The sequence below is a fragment of the Panulirus ornatus genome, chromosome 35 (assembly GCF_036320965.1).
Source record: "Panulirus ornatus isolate Po-2019 chromosome 35, ASM3632096v1, whole genome shotgun sequence".
In the NCBI taxonomy this organism is placed as follows: Eukaryota; Metazoa; Arthropoda; class Malacostraca; order Decapoda; family Palinuridae; genus Panulirus; species Panulirus ornatus.
This window is the reverse complement of record NC_092258.1, coordinates 15485099-15509269: the sequence shown is the minus strand read 5'-3', so window position 1 is coordinate 15509269 and position 24171 is coordinate 15485099. Positions and strand designations below refer to the sequence as shown.

At 43.8% G+C, this 24171-nt stretch overlaps 1 protein-coding gene across 1 annotated transcript in view; it reads left to right on the top strand.

The window, feature by feature from the left end:
• The window catches only part of LOC139760208 (luciferin sulfotransferase-like), a 39057-nt gene that overhangs the window by 7177 nt on the left and 7709 nt on the right, over positions 1 to 24171 (top strand). The gene's annotated exons all lie outside the window — the stretch shown is intronic.

The following is a 24171-nucleotide window of genomic DNA, read 5'->3' as shown; positions in this document are numbered from 1 at the left end:
AACAGCAGTATTAGTCGTTAAGTCTCCACACCACAAACAGCAGTATTAGTCGTTAAGTCCCCACACCACAAACAGCAGTATTAGTCGTTAAGTCCCCACACCACAAACAGCAGTATTAGTCGTTAAGTCCCCACACCACAAACAGCAGTATTAGTCGTTAAGTCCCCACACCACAAACAACTGTATTAGTCGTTAAGTCCCCACACCACAAACAGCAGTATTATTCGTTAAGTCCCCACACGATAATAGCTCTTATTCACATTTACTCTCAGCTTTCTTCTTTCACACACTTTACCAAACTCAGTCACCAGCTTCTGCAGTTTCTCACACGAATCAGCCACCAGCGCTGTATCATCAGCGAACAACAACTGACTCACTTCCAAAGCTCTCTCGTCCACAAAAGACTACATGCTTGCCCCTCTCTCCAAAACTCTTGCATTCACCTCCCTAATCACCCCATCCATAAACAAATTAAACAACCATGGAGACATAACGCACCCCTGCCACAAACAGACATTCACTGATAACCAATCAATTTACTCTCTTCCTACCCTTACACATGCCTTACATCATTGGTAAATACTTTTCATTGCTGCTAGCAACTTACCTTCCACACCATATACTCTTAATACCTTCCAAAGAGCATCTTTATCAACCCTATCATATGCCATCTCCAGACTCATAAATGCTACATACAAATCGATCTGTTTTCCTAAGTATTTCTCACATACATTCTTCAAAGCAAACGCCTGATCCACACATCCTCTACCACTTCTGAAACCACGCTGCTCTTCCCCAATCTGATGCTCTGTACATGCCTTCACCCTTTCAATCAATACCCACCCATATGATTTCCCAGGAATACTCAAGAAACTTATACCTCTGTAATTTGGGCACTCACCTTTGTCCGCTTTGCCTTTATACATTGGCACTATGCAAGCATTCCACCAGTCCTCAGGCACCTCACCATGAGTCATACATACATTGAATAACCTTACCAACCAGTCAACAATACAGTCACCCACTTTCTTAATAAATTCCACTGCAATACCATCCAACCCGCTGCCTTGCCGGCTTTCATCTTTCGCAAAGCTTTTACTACCTCTTCTCTGTTTACCAAATCATTCTTCCTAACCATCTCACTTTACACACCACCTCGACCAAAACAACCTATATCTGCCCCTCTATCATCATACACATTCAACAGACCTTCAAAATACTCACTCCATCTCCTTCTCACATCACCACTACTTGTTATCACCTCCCCATTAGCCCCCTTCACTGATGTTCCCATTTGTTCCCTTGTCTTACGCACTTTATTTACCTCCTTCCAAAACATCTTTTATTCTCCCTAAAATTTAATGATACTCTCTCACCCCAACTCTCATTTGCCCTCTTTTTCACCTCTTGCACCTTATTCTTGACCTCCTGCCTCTTCCTTTTATACATCTCCCGCTCATTTGCATTATTTCCTTGCAAAAATCGTCCAAATGCCTCTCTCTTCTCTTTCATTAATAATCTTACTTCTTCATCCCACCATTCACTACCCTTTCTAATCTGCCCACCTCCCATGCTTCTCATGCCACAAGCATCTTTTGCACAAGCCATCACTGCTTCCCTAAATACATCCCATTCCTCCCCCACTCCCCTTACGTCCTTTGTTCTGACCTTTTTCCATTCTGTACTCAATCTCTCCTGGTAGTTCTCCACTCAAGTCTCCTTCCCAAGCTCACTTACTCTAACCACTCTCTTCACCCCAACATTCTCTCTTGTTTTCTGGAAACTTCTACAAATCTTCACTTTCGCCTGCACAAGGTAATGATCAGACATCCCTCCAGTTGCACCTCTTAATACATTAACATCCAAAAGTCTCTCTTTCGCGCGCCTATCAATTAACAAGTAATCCAATAACTCTCTCTGGCCATCTCTCCTACTTACATACGTATATTTATGTATATCTCTCTTTTTAAACCAGGTATTCCCAATCAACAGTCCTTTTTCAGCACATAAACCTACAAGCTCTTCACCATTTCCATTTACAACACTGAACACCCCATGTACACCAATTATTCCCTGAACTGCCACATTACTCACCTTTGCATTCATATCACCCATCACTATAACCCGGTCTCGTGCATCAAAACTATTAACACACTCACTCAGCTGTTGCCAAAACACTTGCCTCTCATGATCTTTCTTCTCATGCCCAGGTGCATATGCACCAGTAATCGCCCATCTCTCTCCATCCCTTTTCAGTTTTACCCATATCAATCTAGAATTTACTTTCTTACATTCTATCACATACTCCCACCACTCCTGTTTCAGGAGTAGTGCTACTCCTTCCCTTGCTCTCGTCCTCTCACTAACACCTGACTTTACTCCCAAGACATTTCCAAACCACTCTTCCCCTTTATCCTTGATCTTCGTTTCACTTAGAGCCAAAACATCCTGGTTCCTTTCCTCAAACATACTACCTATCTCTCCTTTTTTCTCATCTTGGTTACATCCACACACATTTAGACACCCCTTCCTTCGGGGAGGATGAGCACTCCCCGCGTGACTCGCTTTTGTTTCCCCGTTTAGAAAGTTAAAATACAAGGAGGGAATGGTTTCTAGCCCCTCCGCTCCCGTCCCCTTTAGACACCTTCTACATGTGAGGAATTCGTTGGAAGTATATATATATATATATATATATATATATATATATATATATATATATATATATATATATTTTTGCTTTGTCGCTGTCTCCCGCGTTTGCGAGGTAGCGCAAGGAAACAGACGAAAGAAATGGCCCAACCCACCCCCATACATATGTATATACATACGTCCACACACGCAAATATACATACCTACACAGCTTTCCATGGTTTACCCCAGACGCCTCACATGCCCTGATTCAATCCGCTGACAGCACGTCAACCCCGGTATACCACATCGATCCAATTCACTCTATTCCTTGCCCTCCTTTCACCCTCCTGCATGTTCAGGCCCCGATCACACAAAATCTTTTTCACTCCATCTTTCCACCTCCAATTTGGTCTCCCTCTTCTCCTCGTTCCCTCCACCTCCGACACATATATCCTCTTGGTCAATCTTTCCTCACTCATTCTCTCCATGTGCCCAAACCATTTCAAAACACCCTCTTCTGCTCTCTCAACCACGCTCTTTTTATTTCCACACATCTCTCTTACCCTTACGTTACTTACTCGATCAAACCACCTCACACCACACATTTTCCTCATACATCTCATTTCCAGCACATCCAACCTCCTGCGCACAACTCTATCCATAGCCCACGCCTCGCAACCATACAACATTGTTGGAACCACTATTCCTTCAAACATACCCATTTTTGCTTTCCGAGATAATGTTCTCGACTTCCACACATTCTTCAAGGCTCCCAGAATTTTCGCCCCCTCCCCCACCCTATGATCCACTTCCACTTCCATGGATCCATCCGCTGCCAGATCCACTCCCAGATATCTAAAAGACTTTACTTCCTCCAGTTTTTCTCCATTCAAACTCACCTCCCAATTGACTTGACCCTCAACCCTACTGTACCTAATAACCTTGCTCTTATTCACATTTACTCTTAACTTTCTTCTTTCACACACTTTACCAATCTCAGTCACCAGCTTCTGCAGTTTCTCACATGAATCAGCCACCAGCGCTGTATCATCAGCGAACAACAACTGACTCACTTCCCAAGCTCTCTCATCCCCAACAGACTTCATACTTGCCCCTCTTTCCAAAACTCTTGCATTCACCTCTCTAACAACCCCATCCATAAACAAATTAAACAACCATGGAGACATCACACACCCCTGCCGCAAACCTACATTCACTGAGAACCAATCACTTTCCTCTCTTCCTACACGTACACACACACACACACACACACACACACACACACACACATATATATATATATATATATATATATATATATATATATATATATATATATATATATATATATATATATATATATATATGAGGATATTCCCTCAAAGGCCCACTCCTCTGTTCTTAACGCTACCTCGCTAATGCGGGAAATGGCGAATAGTACGAAAAAAGAAAGATATTCATTTTAGTTATTAATTTTGCTTTGTCGCTGTCTCCCGCGTTACCGAGGTAGCGCAAGGAAACAGACGAAAGAATGGCCCAACCCACCCACATACGCATGTATATACATACACGTCCACACACGCAAATATACATACCCATACATTTCATCGTACACATATACATACACACACACAGACGTATACATATATACACATGTACATAATTCATACTGTCTGCCTTTATTCATTCCCGTCGCCACCCCGCCACACAGGAAATAACAACCCCCTCACCCCTTCATGTGTGCGAGGTAGCGCTAGGAAAAGACAATAAAGGCCCCATTCACACTCAGTCTCTAGCTGTCACGTAATAATGCATCGAAACCACAGCTCCCTTTCCACATCCAGGCCCCACAGAACTTTCCATGGTTTACCCCAGACGCTTCACATTCCTGGTTCAGTCCATTAACAGCACGTCGATCCCGGTATACCACATCGTTCCAATTCACTCTAGTCCTTGCACGCCTTTCACCCTCCTGCATGTTCAGGCCCCGATCACTCAAAATCTTCTTCACTCCATCTTTCCACCTCCAATTTGGTCTCCCACTTCTCGTTCCCTCCACCTTTGACACATATATCCTCTTGGTCAATCTTTCCTCACTCATTCTCTCCATGTGACCAAACCATTTCAAAACACCCTCTTCTGCTCTCTCAACCACACTCTTTTTCTTACCACACATCTCTCTTACCCTATTATTACTTACTCGATCAAAACCACCTCACACCACATATTGTCCTCAAACATCTCATTTCCAGCACATCCACCCTCCTGCGCACAACTCTATCCATAGCCCACGCCTCGCAACCATACAACATTGTTGGAACCACTATTCCTTCAAACATACCCATTTTTGCTTTCCGAAATAATGTTCTCGACTTCCACACATTCGCCAAGGCTCCCAGAATTTTCGCCCCCTCCCCCACCCAATGATTCACTTCAGCTTCCATGGTTCCATCCGCTGCCAAATTTACTCCCAGATATCTCAAACACTTCACTTCCTCCAGTTTTTCTCCATTCAAACTTACCTCCCAACTGACTTGACCCTCAACCCTACTGTACCTAATAACCTTGTTCTTATTCACATTTACTCTCAACTTTCTTCTTTCACACACTTTACCAAACTCAGTCACCAGCTTCTGCAGTTTCTCACATGAATCAGCCACCAGCGCTGTATCATCAGCGAACAACAACTGACTCACTCCCAAGCTCTCTCATCCACAACAGACTGCATACTTGCCCCTCTTTTCAAAACTCTTGCATTCACCTCCTTAACAACCCGATCCATAAACAAATTAAACTACCATGGAGACATCACACACACCTGCCGCAAACCTACACCCACTGAGAACCAATCACTTTTCTCACTTCTTGAACGTACACATGCCTTACATCCTCGATAAAAACTTTTCACTGCTTCTAACAACTTGCCTCTCACACCATATATTCTTAATACCTTCCACAGAGCATCTCTATCAACTCTATCATATGCCTTCTCCATATCCATAAATGCTACATACAAATCCATTTGCTTTTCTAAGTATATCTCACATACATTCTTCAAATCAAACACCTGATCCACACATTCTCTACCACTTCTGAAACCACACTGCTCTTCCCTAATCTGATGCTCTGTACATGCCTTCACCCTCTCAATCAATACCCTCCCATATAATTTCTCAGGAATACTTGACAAACTTATACCACTGTAATTTGAGCACTCACCTTTGTCCCTTTTGCCTTTGTACAATGGCACTATGCAAGCATTCAGTTTTTATCGAGGATGTAAGGCATGTGTACGTGTAGGAAGAGAGGAAAGTGATTGGTTCTCAGTGAATGTAGGTTTGCGGCAGGGGTGTGTGATGTCTCCATGGTTGTTTAGTTTGTTTATGGATGGGGTTGTTAGGGAGGTGAATGCAAGAGTTTTGGAAAGAGGGGCAAAAATGAAGTCTGTTGTGGATGAGAGAGCTTGGGAAGTGAGTCAGTTGTTGTTCGCTGATTATACAGCGCTGGTGGCTGATTCATGTGAGACACTGCAGAAGCTGGTGACTGAGTTTGGTAAAGTGTGTGAAAGAAGAAAGTTAAGAGTAAATGTGAATAAGAGCAAGGTTATTAGGTACAGTAGGGTTGAGGGTCAAGTCAATTGGGAGGTAAGTTTGAATGGAGAAAAACTGGAGGAAGTAAAGTCGTTTAGATATCTGGGAGTGGATCTGGCAGAGGATGGAACCATGGAAGCGGAAGTGAATCATAGGGTGGGGGAGGGGGCGAAAATTCTGTGTGGAAATAAAAAGAGCGTGGTTGAGAGAGCAGAAGAGGGTGTTTTGAAATGGTTTGGACACATGGAGAGAATGAGTGAGGAAAGATTGACCAAGAGGATATATGTGTCGGAGGTGGAGGGAACGAGAAGTGGGAGACCAAATTGGAGGTGGAAAGATGGAGTGAAAAAGATTTTGAGTGATCGGGGCCTGAACATGCAGGAGCGTGAAAGGAGGGCAAGGAATAGAGTGAATTGGATCGATGTGGTATACCGGGGTTGACGTGCTGTCAGTGGATTGAATCAGGGCATGTGAAGCGTCTAGGGTAAACCATGGAAAGTTGTGTGGGGCCTGGATGTGGAAAGGGAGCTGTGGTTTCGGGCATTATTGCATGACAGATAGAGACTGAGTGTGAACGAATGGGGCCTTTGTTGTCTTTTCCTAGTGCTACCTCGCACACATGACGGGGGAGGGGGATGGTATTCAATATGTGGCGAGGTGGCGATGGGAATGAATAAAGGCAGACAGTGTGAACTGTGTGCATGGGTATATATGTATGTGTCTGTGTGTGTATATTTATGTGTACATTGAGATGTATAGGTATGTATATTTGCGTGTGTGGACGTGTATGTATATACATTGTGTAAGGGGGTGGGTTGGGCCATTTCTTTCGTCTGCTTCCTTGCGCTACCTCGCAAACGCGGAAGACAGCGACAAAGCAAAATAAAAAATATATAAATAATATATATGTATATATATATATATATATATATATATATATATATATATATATATATATATATATATATATATATATATATATATATATTTGTAGGTTTTTCAGAAAAGAAGAGAGAATGTTGGGGGGAAGAGAGTGGTGAGAGTAAGTGAGCTTGGGAAGGAGACTTGTGTGAGGAAGTACCAGGAGAGACAGAGTACAGAATGGAAAAAGGTGAGAACAAAGGACGTAATGGGACTGGGGGAGGAATGGGATGTATTTAGGGAAGCAGGGATGACATCCGCAAAAGATGCTTGTAGCATGAGAAGCGTGGGAGCTGGGCAGATTAGAAAGGGTAGTGAGTGGTGGGATGAAGAAGTAAGATTATTAGTGAAAGAGAAGAGAGAGGCATTTGGACGATTTTTGCAGGGAAATAATTCAAATGAGTGGGAGATGTATAAAAGATAGAGGCAGGACGTCAAGAGAAAGGTGCAAGAGGTGAAAAAGAGGGCAAATGAGAGTTGGGATGAGAGAGTATCATTAAATTTTAGGGAGAATAAAAAGATGTTCTGGAAGGAGGTAAATAAAGTGCATAAGACAAGGGACCAAATGGGAACTTCAGTGAAGGGCGCAAATGGGGAGGTAATAACAAGTAGTGGTGATATGAGAAGGAGACGGAGTGAGTATTTTAAATGTTTGTTGAATGTGTTTGATGATAGAGTGGGTGTTTAGATAGAGTGGGTGATAGATAGGGTGTTTTGGTCGAGGTGGTGTGCAAAGTAAGAGGGTTAGGGAGGATGATTTGGTAAACAGAGAAGAGATAGTAAAAGCTTTGCCGAAGATGAAAGCCGGCAAGGCAGCAGGTTTGGATGGCATTGCAGTGGATTTATTAAAAAAGGGGGTGACTGTATTGTTGACTGGTTGGTAAGGTTATTTAATGTATGTATGATTCATGGTGAGGTGCCTGAGGATTGGCGGAATGCTTGCATAGTGCCATTGTACAAATGCAAAGGGGACAAAGGTGAGTGCTCAAATTACAGAGGTATAAGTTTGTTGAGTATTCCTGAGAAATTATATGGGAGGGTATTGATTGAGAGGAAGGCATGTACAGAGCATCAGACTGGGGAAGACCAGTGTGGTTTCAAAAGTGGTAGAGGATGTGTGGATCTGGTGTTTGCTTTGAAGAATGTATGTGAGAAATACTTAGAAAAGCAAATGGATTTGTATGTAGCATTTATGGATCTGGAGAAGGCATATGACAGAGTTGATAGAGATGCTCTGTGGAAGGTATTAAGATTATATGGTGTGGGAGGCAAGTTGTTAGAAGCAGTGAAAAGTTTTTATCGAGGATGTAAGGCATGTGTACGTGTAGGAAGAGAGGAAAGTGATTGGTACTCAGTGAATGTAGGTTTGCGGCAGGGGTGTGTGATGTCTCCATGGTTGTTTAATTTGTTTATGGATGGGGTTGTTATGGAGGTGAATGCAAGGGTTTTGGAAAGAGGGGCAAGTATGTACTCTGTTGTGGATGAGAGAGCTTGGGAAGTGAGTCAGTTGTTGTTCGCTGATGATACAGCGCTGGTGGCTGATTCATGTGAGAAACTGCTGAAGCTGGTGACTGAGTTTGGTAAAGTGTGTGAAAAAAGAAAGTTGAGAGTAAATGTGAATAAGAGCAAGGTTATTAGGTACAGTAGGGTTGAGGGTCAAGTCAATTGGGCGGTAAGTTTGAATGGAGAAAACTGGAAGTGAAGAGTTTTAGATATCTGGGAGTGGATTTGGCAGCGGATGGAACCATGGAAGCGGAAGTGAATCATAGGGTAGGGGGAGGGGGCGAAAATTCTGGGAGCCTTGGCGAATGTGTGGAAGTCGAGAACATTATCTCGGAAAGCAAAAATAGGTATGTTTGAAGGAATAGTGGTTCCAACAATGTTGTATGGTTGCGAGGCGTGGGCTATGGATAGAGTTGTGCGCAGGAGGGAGGATGTGCTGGAAATGAGATGTTTGAGGACAATATGTGGTGTGAGGTGGTTTTGATCGAGTAAGTAATGATAGGGTAGGAGAGATGTATGGTAATAAAAAGAGTGTGGTTGAGAGAGCAGAAGAGGGTGTTTTGAAATGGTTTGGTCACATGGAGAGAATGAGTGAGGAAAGATTGACCAAGAGGATATATGTGTCAGAGGTGGAGGGAACGAGAAGTGGGAGACCAAATTGGAGGTGGAAAGATGGAGTGAAGAAGATTTTGAGTGATCGGGGCCTGAACATGCAGGAGGGTGAAAGGCGTGCAAGGAATAGAGTGAATTGGAACGATGTGGTATACCGGGATCGACGTGCTGTCAATGGATTGAACCAGGGCATGTGAAACGTCTAGGGTAAACCATGGAATGTTCTGTGGGGCCTGGATGTGGAAAGGGAGCTGTAGTTTCGGTGCATTACTACATGATAGCTAGAGACTGAGTGTGAACGAATGGGGCCTTTGTTGTCTTCCTAGCGCTACCTCACGCACATGAGGGGGGAGGGGGTTGTTATTTCCTGTGTGGCAGGACGGCGATGGTAATGAATAAAGGCAGACAGTATGAATTATGTACATGTGTATATATGTATACGTCTGTGTGTGTATATATATGTATACGTTGAAATGTATGGGTATGTATATTTGCGTGTGTGGACGTGTATGTATATACATGCGTATGTGGGTGGGTTGGGCCGTTCTTTCGTCTGTTTCCTTGCGCTACCTCGGTAACGCGGGAGACAGCGACAAAGCAAAATAAATAACTAAAATGAATATCTTTCTTTTTTCGTACTATTCGCCATTTCCCGCATTAGCGAGGTAGCGTTAAGAACAGAGGAGTGGGCCTTTGAGGGAATATCCTCACCTGGCCCCCTTCTCAGTTCCTTCTTTTGGAAAATTGAAAAAAATGAGACGGGAGGATTTCCAGCCACCTGCTCCCTCCCCTTTTAGTCGCGTTCTACGACACGCAGGGAATACGTGGGAAGTATTCTTTCTCCCCTATCCCCAGGGATAAAAATAATATGTATATATATATATATATATATATATATATATATATATATATATATATATATATATATATATTTGCTTTGTCGCTGTCTCCCGCGTTTGCGAGGTAGCGCAAGGAAACAGACGAAAGAAATCGCCCAACCCACCCCCATACACATGTACATACATACGTCCACACACGCAAATATACATACCTACACAGCTTTCCATGGTTTACCCCAGACGCTTCACATGCCCTGATTCAATCCACTGACAGCACGTCAACCCCGGTATACCACATCGATCCAATTCACTCTGTTCCTTGCCCTCCTTTCACCCTCCTGCACGTTCAGGCCCCCATCACACAAAATCTTTTTCACTCCATCTTTCCACCTCCAATTTGGTCTCCCACTTCTCCTCGTTCCCTCCACCTCCGACACATATATCCTCTTGGTCAATCTTTCCTCACTCATTCTCTCCATGTGCCCAAACCATTTCAAAACACCCTCTTCTGCTCTCTCAACCACGCTCTTTTTATTTCCACACATCTCTCTTACCCTTACGTTACTTACTCGATCAAACCACCTCACACCACACATTGTCCTCAAACATCTCATTTCCCGCACATCCATCCTCCTGCGCACAACTCTATCCATAGCCCACGCCTCGCAACCATACAACATTGTTGGAACCACTATTCCTTCAAACATACCCATTTTTGCTTTCCGAGATAATGTTCTCGACTTCCACACATTCTTCAAGGCTCCCAGGATTTTCGCCCCCTCCCCCACCCTATGATCCACTTCCGCTTCCATGGTTCCATCCGCTGCCAGATCCACTCCCAGATATCTAAAAGACTTTACTTCCTCCAGTTTTTCTCCATTCAAACTTTCCTCCCAATTGACTTGACCCTCAACCCTACTGTACCTAATAACCTTGCTCTTATTCACATTTACTCTTAACTTTCTTCTTTCACACACTTTACCAAACTCAGTCACCAGCTTCTGCAGTGTCTCACATGAATCAGCCACCAGCGCTGTATCATCAGCGAACAACAACTGACTCACTTGCCAAGCTCTCTCATCCCCAACAGACTTCATACTTGCCCCTCTTTCCAAAACTCTTGCATTCACCTCCCTAACAACCCCATCCATAAACAAATTAAACAACCATGGAGACATCACACACCCCTGCCGCAAACCTACATTCACTGAGAACCAATCACTTTCCTCTCTTCCTACACGTACACATGCCTTACATCCTCGATAAAAACTTTTCACTGCTTCTAAGAACTTGCCTCTCACACCATATATTCTTAATACCTTCCAGAGAGCATCTCTATCAACTCTATCATATGACTTCTCCAGATCCAAAAATGCTACATACAAATCCATTTGCTTTTCTAAGTATTTCTCATACATTCTTCAAAGCAAACACCTGATCTACACATCCTCTACCACTTCTGAAACCACACTGCTGTTCCCCAATCTGATGCTCTGTACATGCCTTCACCCTCTCAATCAATATCCTCCCATATAATTTACCAGGAATACTCAACAAACTTATACCTCTGTAATTTGAACACTCACTCTTATCCCCTTTGCCTTTGTACAATGGCACTATGCAAGCATACATACAAACATACATACATTAAATATCCTTACCAACCAGTCAATAACACAGTCACCCCCTTTTTAATAAATTCCACTGCAATACCATCCAAACCTTCACATAACACTTTCACCAAACCCTCAAAGTAATCACTTCATCTTTACCTGTTACTACCCCCCCCCCCCCCTCCTTATCCCTTGCCCCCTTCACTGAAGTTCCCATTTGTTCCCTTGTCTTACACACTTTATTTACCTCCTTCCAAAACATCTTTCTATCCTCCCTAAAGTTTGAAGATACCCTCTCCCCCAGACTAATTTGCCCTCTTTTTTAACTCTTGCACCTTTCTCTTGACCTCCTGCCGCGTTCTTTTATACATCTCCCAATCATGAGCACTTCTTCCTTGTATCGTCCAAATGCCTCTCTTTTCTCTTTCACTAACAACTTCACTTCTTCATCCCACCACTCACTACCCTTTCTAATCTGCCCACCTCCCACCTTTCTTATGCCACATGAATCTTTTGCGCAAGCCATCACTGTTTCCTTAAATACATTCCATTCCTCCCCCATTCCCCTTACGTCATTTGCTCTTAACTTTTGCCATTCTGCACTTAATCTCTCCTGGTACTTCCTGACGCAAGTCTCCTTTCCAAGCTCACTTACTCTCACCATTCTCTTCTCCTTAACATTCTTCATTTTTGAAAACCTCTACAAATCTTAACCTTCGCCTCCACAAGATAGTGATCAGACAAGATAGTGATCCCTCCACAAGATAGTGATCCCTCCAGCCGCCCCTCTCAACACAGAAACATCCAAGACTCTCTCTTTTACACGCCTATCAATTAACACGTAGTCCAATAACGCCCTTTGATAATTTCTCCTATTCACATATGTATACTTCTGTATATCTCTCTTTTTAAACCAGGTATTCCCAATCACCAGTCTTTTTTCAGCACACAAATCAACAAGTTTTCCACCATTTCCATTCACAACACTGAACACCCCATGTACACCAGCTATAACCACAACTGCCACATTTCTAACCTCATTTAGATCAACTTTTATAACTCGGTCTCGTGCATCAAAGCTACAGAAACACTTACTGAGCCGCTCCCAAAACACTTGCCTCTCATAATCTTTCTTCTCATGAACAGGTGCATAAGCACCTATAATCACCCATCTCCCTCCATCTACTTTCAGCTTTACCCACAGCAATCTGGAATCTACTTTTTACACTCCCACAACTCTTGCTTCAGTAGTAGTGCTACCCCTTCCTTAGCTCTCGTCCTCTCAAAAACCCCTGACTTTACTTCCACGACTTTTCCAAACCACTCTACCCCTTTACCCTTGAGCTTCGTTGTAGTCAGAGCCAAAACATCCAGGTTCCTTTCCTCAAACAGACTACATATCTCCTTTCTTCTCATCTTGGTTACATCCACACACATTCATACACCCCAATCTGAGCCTCCGAGGTTGAAGAGCACTCTCCACTTGACTCTATCTTCTGTTTCCCCTTTTAGAAATTGAAGTATAAGAAGGGGAGAGTTTCCACGCCCATCCCCCTTCCCCGCTCGAACCCCCTTTAGTCGCTTTTTACGACACGCAGGGAATAAGTGGGAAGTATTCTTTCACCCATGTCTCCAGGGATAAATTCAATTCTGTGCAGTATTATTCAGACGTTCACACCCAAACCACTTTACAACTAAGTTCCAGTCTGCCAAATTTTCAAACGTATTTGGAGACCTACAAATTTTACCACTGGTATCAAATTGTTTCCCAAATATTGACAAAATCAGGTTTTCACTCAAAAAGTTTTTTTTCTTCTTTTCCTCACATGAGCATTTCTTTGCTGGGTTCCCCGGCTCCTCAGTGTTTTAATAAATTAGAGTAGCGTAACTATTTTTCCGCCTTACACAAACGCTAATGGCGGCTGGAGGTGCATTTCACCAATCAGTAACAAGTAAAATGAGAGAGACCTGGTGATGGTGTAAGTTTAGTGTGACACTAGACACCTGATTGTCTACACGTCCACGTTACTTGTAAGAGCAGATGGCCTAGCACGTCCAAACCCAGTGCTGTGTATCACCGAATTTCCTCAAACTTACCCTGACGTCAGGACGTCACTCTGATTACAAGTTGAAATCATTTTTTTCCAGCGATGTTTGACGCGTGTCCGATCTTCACCTGCATTACGACTTACACCCCCCACTCACCCCCCTCAGCCAATGATAATGCAGGACCCGCAGTGGGAACCGGGGTTTTGGTGGGGGGGAACACACAAGGTCATAGTGATGTAGAGTGGGAGGATCACACAAGATGATAGAGATGTTGAGTGGGGGATCACACAAGATGATAGTGATGTGGAGTGGGAGGATCACACAAGATGATAGTGATGTTGAGTGGGGGGATCACACAAGATGATAGTGATGTTGAGTGGGGGATCACACAAGATGATAGTGATGTTGAGTGGGGGATCACACAAGATGATAGTGATGTTGAGTGGGGGATCACACAAGATGATAGTGATGTGGAGTGGGAGGATCACACAAGATGATAGTGATGTAGAGTGGCAGGATCACACAAGATGATCGTGATGTTGAGTGGGAGGATCACACAAGATGATAGAGGTGTTGAGTAGGAGGATCACACAAGATGATAGAGATGTTGAGTGGGAGGATCACACAAAATGGTAATGTTGAATGGGGGATCACACAAGATGATAGAGATGTTGAGTGGGAGGATCACACAAGATGATAGTGATGTACAGTGGGAGGATCACACAAGATGATAGAGAGTGTTGATTGGGGGGATCACACAAGATGATAGTGATGTTGAGTGGGGGATCACACAAGATGATAGTCATGTTGAGTGGGGGATCACACAAGATGATAGAGATGTTGAGTGGGAGGATCACACAAGATGATAGTAATGTAGAGTGGGAGGATCACACAAGATGATAGAGATGTTGAGTGGGGGATCACACAAGATGATAGTGATGTTGAGTGGGAGGATCACACAAGATGATAGAGATGTTGAGTGGGGGGATCACACAAGATGATAGTGATGTTGAGTGGGAGGATCACACAAGATGATAGTGATGTAGAGTGGGGGGATCACACAAGATGATAGAGATGTTGAGGTGGGGGGATCACACAAGATGATAGTGATGTTGAGTGGGAGGATCACACAAGATGATAGTGATGTTGAGTGGGAGGATCACACAAGATGATAGAGATTGAGTGGAGGATCACACAAGATGAAGAGATGTTGAGTGGAGGATCACACAAGATGATAGAGATGTTGAGTGGGGGATCACACGATATAAGTTGATGGATCAACAGATGATAGATTTGAGTGGGAGGATCACACAGATGATAGAGATGTTGAGTGGGAGGATCACACAAGATGATAGAGATGTTGAGGGATAAAGGAGGATTGATATCACAAGATAGATGTGATGGAGGATCACAAATGAAGTGATGTTGAGGGGGATCACACAAGATGATAGAGATGTTGAGTGGGAGGATCACACAAGATGGATTAGTGAGATAGTATATTGAGTGGGAGGATCACACAAGATGATAGGATGTTGAGTGGGAGGATCACACAAGATGATAGAGATGTTGAGTGGGAGGATCACACAAGATGATAGAGATGTTGAGTGGGGGATCACACAAGATGATTTTGAGTGGCAGATCACACAAGATGATCGGATGTTGAATGGGGATCACACACGAATGATAGAGAAGATATGAGTGGAAGGATCACACAAGATGATATAGATGTTGAGTGGAGAATCACACATATGATAGAAGATGTTGAGTGGGGGGATCACACAAGATGATAGTGATGTTGATGGGAGATGGGGACAACAAGAAATAGAGAAGTTGAGTGGAGGACACACAAAATGATAAGATGTTGAGTAGAGACACACAAGATGATAGAGATGTTGAGTGGTGGGATCACACAAGATGATAGAGATTTTGAGTGGGAGGTTCTCACAAGATGATAGTGATGTTGAGATAGGTGGAATCACACAAGAGGATAGACATGTTGAAGTGGGGGGATCACACAAGTTGATCGAGATGTATGAGTGGAGAGGATCACACAAGATGATAGTGATGTAGAGTGGGGGATCACACAAGATATAGTATGTTGAGTGGGAGGATCACACCAAGATGATAGAGATGTTGAGTGGGGAGGATCACACAAGATGATAGAGATGTTGAGTGGGGATCACACTAAGATGATAGAGATGTATGAGTGGAGGGATCACACAAGATGATAGTGATGTTGAGTGGAGGGATCACACAAGATGATAGAGATGTTGAGTGGGAGGATCACACAAGATGTAGCGTGATGTTGAGTGGGGGATCACACAAGATGATAGAGATGTTGAGTGGGAGGATCACAACAAGATGATAGAGATGTTGAGTGGGAGGATCACACAATGATGATAGAGATGTTGAGTGGGGGATCACACAAGATGATAGTGATGTTGAGTGGGAGGGATCACACAAGATGATAGAGATGTTGAGTGGGAGGATCAACAAGATGATAGAGATGTTGAGTGGGGGGATCACACAAGATGATAGAGATGTTGAGTGGGGGATCACACAAGATGATAGAGATGTTGAGTGGAGGATCACACAAGATGATAGAGATGTTGAGTGGGAGGATCACACAAGATGATAGAGATGTTGAGTGTGCGGATCACACAAGATGATGAGGATGTTGAGTGGGAGGATCACACAAGATGATAGAGATGTTGAGTGGGAGGATCACACAAGATGATAGAGATGTTGAGTGGGAGGCTCATACAAGATGATAGAGATGTTGAGTGGGAGGATCACACAAGATGATAGAGATGTTGAGTGGGGGGATCACACAAGATGATAGAAATGTTGAGTGGGAGGATCACACAAGATGATAGAGATGTTGAGTGGGAGGATCACACAAGATGATAGAGATGTTGAGTGGGAGGATCACACAAGATGATAGAGATGTTGAGTGGGAGGATCACACAAGATGATAGAGATGTTGAGTGGGAGGATCACACAAGATGATAGAGATGTTGAGTGGGGGGATCACACAAGATGATAGAGATGTTGAGTGGGAGGATCACACAAGATGATAGAGATGTTGAGTGGGAGGATCTCACAAGATGATAGTGATGTTGAGTGGGAGGATCACACAAGATGATAGACATGTTGAGTGGGGGGATCACACAAGATGATCGTGATGTTGAGTGGGAGGATCACACAAGATGATAGTGATGTTGAGTGGGAGGATCACACAAGATGATAGTGATGTTGAGTGGGAGGATCACACAAGATGATAGAGATGTTGAGTGGGGGGATCACACAAGATGATAGAGATGATGAGTGGGAGGATCACACAAGATGATAGAGATGTTGAGTGGGAGGATCACACAAGATGATCGTGATGTTGAGTGGGAGGATCACACAAGATGATAGTGATGTTGAGTGGGGGATCACACAAGATGATAGTGATGTTGAGTGGGAGATCACACAAGATGATAGAGATGTTATATAGATGTTGGATACAAGATGGATGTGATGGATCACAAAGATATGATTGGGATCCCAGAGAGATTAGTGAGAACACAAATAAGATTGATGGGGTCCACAATGTAGATGGTACACAAATGAAGATGTAGTGGATCCCAAGAGTAGATGTGAGTGGATCACACAAGATGAGATGTGAGTGGGACAACAATGGAGTGATGGAGAACACAGAGATAATTGGGGGTCCACAAATTGTGAGGGATCACCAAAAGGATTGGGGGAACAAATTAGTAGTGAGATCACAGATAGGATTTATGATACAGAGAAGGAGTGATGGGACATAGGTGTATGGACACACAGATAAATTGGGTCACAAGAATTAGGGATCCCAGATAGATTGATGAGGACAATTAGGATGTTATGGTACACATAAGAGTTGAGTGGGCACAAATGAGAGTAGGGATCAACAAATGATAGATGTGATGGGATCCACAAAATAATGTGGAGACAAAAGAGAATGTTTGGGATCACATATATTATGAAACAAGATATTATGAGCAACAGAGAAGAGGTGAGAGATCACAAGTGTGGATGTATGGACACACAAAGATAAGTAGGAGTCACAGTAGATTATGGGATCCCATGAGATGTTGGGGACACCAAGATAGGAGTGAGTGGGATACAAGTAGAGTGAGGGATCACACAATAGATGTAGAGAGGGGATCACACAAGATGATTAGTGAATGGGGATCACCAAGATGATAGAGATGTGAGTGGGAGGACACACAAGATGTGAGATGTGAGTGGAGAATCACATAAGATGATGGAGAGATGTAGTGAAAAGATGATCAAGATAGTGGAGGATCAAAGGTAAAGATGTGAGTGGGAGGATCACACAAGATAGAGATTGGGGGGATCACACAAGATGATGGATGAGTGGAGTAGACAAGAATAGTGATGTTGAGTGGGAGGATCACACAAGATGATAGACATGTTGAGTGGGGGGATCACACAAGATGATCGTGATGTTGAGTGGGAGGATCACACAAAATGATAGTGATGTTGAGTGGGAGGATCACACAAGATGATAGTGATGTTGAGTGGGAGGATCACACAAGATGATAGAGATGTTGAGTGGGGGGATCACACAAGATGATAGAGATGATGAGTGGGAGGATCACACAAGATGATAGAGATGTTGAGTGGGAGGATCACACAAGATGATCGTGATGTTGAGTGGGAGGATCACACAAGATGATAGTGATGTTGAGTGGGGGCTAACACAAGATGATAGTGATGTTGAGTGGGAGCATCACACAAGATGATAGAGATGTTGAGAGGGGGGATCACACAAGATGATCTTGATGTTGAGTGGGGGGATCACACAAGATGATAGAAATGTTGAGTGGGAGGATCACACAAGATGATCGTGATGTTGAGTGGGAGGATCACACAAGATCATAGAGATGTTGAGTGGGAGGATCACACAAGATGATAGTGATGTTGAGTGGGGGGATCACACAAGATGATAGAGATGTTGAGTGGGAGGATCACACAAGATGATAGAGATGTTGAGTGGGAGTATCACACAAGATGATAGAGATGTTGAGTGGGGGATCACACAAGATGATCGTGATGTTGAGTGGGAGGATCACACAAGATGATAGTGATGTTGAGTGGAGGGATCACACAAGATGATAGAGATGTTGAGTGGGAGGATCACACAAGATGATAGAGATGTTGAGTGGGGATCACACAAGATGATAGAGATGATGAGTGGGAGGATCACACAAGATGATAGAGATGTTGAGTGGGAGGATCACACGAAATGATCGTGATGTTGAGTGGGAGGATCACACAAGATGATAGTGATGTTCAGTGGGGGATCACACAAGATGATAGTGATGTTGAGTGGGAGGATCACACAAGATGATAGAGATGTTGAGTGGGGGGATCACACAAGATGATCGTGATGTTGAGTGGGGGGATCACACAAGATGATAGAGATGTTGAGTGGGAGGATCACACAAGATGATAGTGATGTTGAGTGGGGAGGATCACACAAGATGTAGAGATGTTGAGTGGGGATCACACAAGATGATAGTGATGTTGAGTGGGAGGATCACACAAGATGATAGAGATGTTGAGTGGGAGGATCACACAAGATGATAGAGATGTTGAGTGGGAGGATCACATAAGATGATCGTGATGTAGAGTGTGAGGATCACACAAGATGATAGAGATGTTGAGTGGGAGGATCACACAAGATGATAGAGATGTTGAGTGGGAGGATCACACAAGATGATAGAGATGTTGAGTGGGGGGATCACACAAGATGATAGAGATGTTGAGTGGGAGGATCTCACAAGATGATAGTGATGTTGAGTGGGAGGATCACACAAGATGATAGACATGTTGAGTGGGGGGATCACACAAGATGATCGTGATGTTGAGTGGGAGGATCACACAAGATGATAGTGATGTTGAGTGGGAGGATCACACAAGATGATAGAGATGTTGAGTGGGGGATCACACAAGATGATAGAGATGATGAGTGGGAGGATCACACAAGATGATAGAGATGTTGAGTGGGAGGATCACACAAGATGATCGTGATGTTGAGTGGGAGGATCACACAAGATGATAGTGATGTTGAGTGGGGGATCACACAAGATGATAGTGATGTTGAGTGGGAGGATCACACAAGATGATAGAGATGTTGAGTGGGGGGATCACACAAGATGATCCTGATGTTGAGTGGGGGGATCACACAAGATGATAGAGATGTTGAGAGGGAGGATCACACAAGATGATCGTGATGTTGAGTGGGAGGATCACACAAGATGATAGAGATGTTGAGTGGGAGGATCACACAAGATGATAGAGATGTTGAGTAGGAGGATCACACAAGATGATAGAGATGTTGAGTGGGAGGATCACACAAGATGATAGAGATGTTGAGTGGGGGGATCACACAAGATGATCGTGATGTTGAGTGGGAGGATCACACAAGATGATAGAGATGTTGATTGGGAGGATCACACAAGATGATAGAGATGTTGAGTGGGAGGATCACACAAGATGATAGAGATGTTGAGTGGGAGGATCACACAAGATGTTAGTGATGTTGAGTGGGGGATCACACAAGATGATCGTGATGTTGAGAGGGGGGATCACACAAGATGATAGTGATGTTGAGTGGGGGATCACACAAGATGATAGAGATGTTGAGTGGGAGGATCACACAAGATGATAGAGATGTTGAGTGGGAGGATCACACAAGATGATAGAGATGTTGAGTGGGAGGATCACACAAGATGATCGCGACGTTGAGTGGGGGGATCACACAAGATGATAGTGATGTTGAGTGGGGGGTCACACAAGATGATAGAGATGTTGAGTGGGGGGATCACACAAGATGATAGTGATGTTGAGTGGGAGGATCACACAAGATGATAGAGATGTTGAGTGGGGGATCACACAAGATTATAGAGATGTTGAGTGGGAGGATCACACAAGATGATCGTGATGTTGAGTGGGCGGATCACACAAGATGATAGAGATGATGAGTGGGAGGATCACACAAGATGATAGAGATGTTGAGTGGGAGGATCACACAAGATGATAGTGATGTTGAGTGGGGGGATCTCACAAGATGATAGTGATGTTGAGTGGGAGGATCACACAAGATGATAGAGATGTTGAGTGGGGGGATCACACAAGATGATAGTGATGTTGAGTGGGGGATCACACAAGATGATCGTGATGTTGAGTGGGAGGATCACACAAGATGATAGAGATGTTGAGTGGGAGGATCACACAAGATGATAGAGATGTTGAGTGGGGGGATCACACAAGATGATCGTGATGTTGAGTGGGAGGATCACACAAGATGATAGAGATGTTGAGTGGGAGGATCACACAAGATGATAGAGATGATGAGTGGGAGGATTACACAAGATGACAGAGATGTTGAGTGGGGGATCACACAAGATGATAGAGATGTTGAGTGGGGGGACCACACAAGATGATAGAGATGTTGAGTGGGCGGATCACCCAAGATGATCGTGATGTTGAGTGGGAGGATCACACAAGATGATAGAGATGTTGAGTGGGAGGATCACACAAGATGATAGAGATGTTGAGTGGGAGGATCACACAAGATGATAGAGATGTTGAGTGGGGGATCACACAAGATGATAGAGATGTTGAGTGGGAGGATCACACAAGATGATAGAGATGTTGAGTGGGAGGATCACACAAGATGATAGAGATGTTGAGTGGGAGGATCACACAAGATGATAGAGATGTTGAGTGGGAGGATCACACAAGATGATAGAGATGTTGAGTGGGGGATCACACAAGATGATAGTGATGTTGAGTGGGAGGATCACACAAGATGATAATGTTGAGTGGAGGATCACACAAGATGATAGAGATGTTGAGTGGGAGGATCACACAAGATGATAGAGATGTTGAGTGGGAGGATCACACAAGATGATAGTGATGTTGAGTGGGAGGATCACACAAGATGATAGAGATGTTGAGTGGGAGGATCACACAAGATGATAGAGATGTTGAGTGGGAGGATCACACAAGATGATAGAGATGTTGAGTGGGAGGATCACACAAGATGATAGAGATGTTGAGTGGGAGGATCACACAAGATGATAGAGATGTTGAGTGGAGGATCACACAAGATGATAGAGATGTTGAGTGGAGGATCACACAAGATGATCGTGATGTTGAGTGGAGGATCACACAAGATGATAGAGATGTTGAGTGGGAGGATCACACAAGATGAAAGAGATGTTGACTGGGGGATCACACAAGATGATAGAGATGTTGAGTGGGGGGATCACACAAGATGATAGAGATGTTGAGTGGGAGGATCACACAAGATGATCGTGATGTTGAGTGGGAGGATCACACAAGATGATAGAGATGTTGAGTGGCAGGATCACACAAGATGATAGAGATGTTGAGTGGCAGGATCACACAAGATGATCGAGATGTTGAGTGGGAGGATCACACAAGATGATAGAGATGTTGAGTGGCAGGATCACACAAGATGATAGAGATGTTGAATGGAGGGATCACACAAGATGATCGTGATGTTGAGTGGGGGGATCACACAAGATGATAGAGATGTTGAGTGGCAGGATCACACAAGATGATAGAGATGTTGAGTGGGAGGATCACACAAGATGATAGAGATGTTGAGTGGGGGGATCACACAAGATGATCGTGATGTTGAGTGGGAGGATCACACAAGATGATCGTGATGTTGAGTGGGAGGATCACACAAGATGATCGTGATGTTGAGTGGGAGGATCACACAAGATGATAGAGATGTTGAGTGGGAGGATCACACAAGATGATAGAGATGATGAGTGGGAGGATTACACAAGATGACAGAGATGTTGAGTGGGGGGATCACACAAGATGATAGAGATGTTGAGTGGGAGGATCACACTAGATGATAGAGATGTTGAGTGGCAGGATCACACAAGATGATCGTGATGTTGAGTGGGGGGATCACACAAGATGATAGAGATGTTGAGTGGCAGGATCACACAAGATGATAGAGATGTTGAGTGGGAGGATCACACAAGATGATAGAGATGTTGAGTGGGGGGATCACACAAGATGATCGTGATGTTGAGTGGGAGGATCACACAAGATGATCGTGATGTTGAGTGGGAGGATCACACAAGATGATCGTGATGTTGAGTGGGAGGATCACACAAGATGATCGTGATGTTGAGTTGTTGGATCAAACAAGAGTTTGAGTAGGGAACACACGAGATGATATTGATGTTAAAGGGGGATCACACAAGAGGTTAGTGATGTTTAAGTGGGGATTACACAAGATGATAGTGATGTTGAGTGGGGGATTTCACAAGATGATAGTGATGTTGAGTGGGGGATTACACAAAACGATAGTGATGTTGACGGGGGAATCACAAGATGATTGTGATGTTAACTAGGGATCACACAAGATGATATTGATGTTGAGTGGGGATGACACATGATGATTGTGATGATGAGTGGGGAATCACACATTTTGATAGTGATGTTGAGTGGGAAAATGACAGTGATGTTGAGTGGGGATCACATAAGGTGATAGTGATGTTGAGTAGGGGATCACAACAAGATGATAGTGATGTTGAGTGGGGGATCGCACAAGATGTTAGTTACGTTCAGTGGGAATCACACTTGATAGTTATGTTGAGTGGGGGATCACACAAGATGATAGTGATGTTGAGTGGGGGATCACACAAGATGATAGTGATGTTGAGCTGGGGATCACACAAGATGTTAGTTACGTTCAGTGGGAATCACACTTGATAGTTATGTTGAGTGGGGGATCACACAAGATGATAGTGATGTTGAGTGGGGGATCACACAAGATGATAGTGATGTTGAGTGGGGGATCACACAAGATGATAGTGATGTTGAGTGGGGGATCACACAAGATGATAGTGATGTTGAGTGGGGGATCACACAAGATGATAGTGATGTTGAGTGGGGGGATCACACAAGATGATAGTGATGTTGAGTGGGGGATCACACAAGATGATAGTGATGTTGAGTGGGGGATCACACAAGATGATAGTGTAGTGATGTTGAGTGGGGGATCACACAAGATGATAGTGATGTTGAGTGGGGGATCACACAAGATGATAGTGATGTTGAGTGGGAGGATCATACAAGATGATAGTGATGTTGAGTGGGGATCACACAAGATGATAGTGATGTTGAGTGGGGGATCACACAAGATGATAGTGATGTTGTGTGGGGGATCACACAAGATGATAGTGATGTTGAGTGGGGGATCACACATGACGATAATGATGCTGAGAGGGAATCACATAAGATAATAGTGATGGTGGGTGGGGATCACTCAAGATGACAGTGATCGTGAGTGGGAGATCACAC